The following is a 1,491-nucleotide window of genomic DNA, read 5'->3' on the forward strand; positions in this document are numbered from 1 at the left end:
ATTATTTGTGGAAAGTGTTGATTTATCGATGCCCAGTAGGCAGAGAACCAGTGCAAACTGCTCTCACTCGCTCCCATACACAAAACTTTGTAAACATTCAATCAAACAGCCCTTGGCACAGGACAATTGCCGAAGAGTGGTCTGTCACTTCCAAATACAGGATGAGGCCTCAGAAAACCTGGAAGCAGGAAAAGGCAAAGTAGAGAATGGAAACTAGTGCAGGGTCTGACCTGTGGTAATGCAGCATCAAAGGTGAAACTCTGTTTTACTTGGAAGAACACTCTCAAGCGGGCAGCAGGCATGGGATTGAAGGTGATGCGCTGAGTATTAGCAGAGTGAACAGCAGATGCTTGGCTGACAGAACTCAAAGAAATCAGCTCAAAATATCCCCACAATTGAATCTGAGACCAAGATCCGAGCTGCCAAATCTGAGCTAGCAGAGGCAGCGGAAAAAGAGAAGTAGGGCGACAGATGATGGCTCTCGCACAACTCAGGGATCTAGAGTGCGTTGTGGGTTTTGGTGGGTACGTTCAAGAGAGCAAAGAGAACTGTGAACTCAGTGAGACAGCAACCGCACTGGCTCGTGAGTTTGACATTATCAATACGTCCTTAGGCCACATCAACTGCATCTGCAGGACCAGGGCCCAATTGGACATTTTGCCAATAGAGCACGTGTGGGTCTCAATCAGAGGTATCATGCATCTGGACTGAGGGTTCCTGGGTGCGTTGGGATTGAAATAAGTATTAAAAGATTTAGGAACTGCTACATTCATAACCTGGATTGGGATTACAGACTGGTTTGAGGCAGAGGATGGGGAACAGCTCTGTGGTTGCCTTCGTGATTCCATAACTCAAGAATGAGAGAACTAGGAAGAGTGGTCAAAGTCCATACCATGAGAAGATGAAGCATTTCTTACAGCATTACCACCCAAATGCAGATGCTATATTTTGGACTTCACTGACAGGGTACTGCAACGAGGACACATAGGTCGGTCTGCGGGATCATCCCAGCAGGCCCTGAAGTATGATATCCATACATATGCTTCCACTGGTGTTTCTGTAGACAGAGAAGCTCTGGGAAGAACTGGTAACATTGGGACATTCCCATGGCAGTAGAAAGTACAAGCGCACTCTCTGTTGGCTGTTTTGGAGACACTTCAAAATGACATACAGAAGAATGCAGAGCTGAAAACCTATAGAAGCTTCATTTCCACTAGAGGAAGTGCCCTGCGCCCTTTCAGAATTGTGAGATAAATGTAATAAAAAAGAGGATCAACTAACTGAAACAGTATGGTGTGTTCATCACAACAAAGACAACACCAGGATTTAGAGATATACCAGACAACACACACAGGAACAGGGCATGGCATCAAGGTCTAGGGAAAATTGTCCTCACAGAAATACCTTGGAAATGCGTACACCAAAAAGTCTAAAGTTTGCACTTATCCAAGCCCAATTTGTCTATATTAGATACATGATATTACCTGAACT

Source organism: Camelus bactrianus, chromosome 3, assembly GCF_048773025.1.
Source record: "Camelus bactrianus isolate YW-2024 breed Bactrian camel chromosome 3, ASM4877302v1, whole genome shotgun sequence".
Lineage (NCBI taxonomy): Eukaryota > Metazoa > Chordata > Mammalia > Artiodactyla > Camelidae > Camelus > Camelus bactrianus.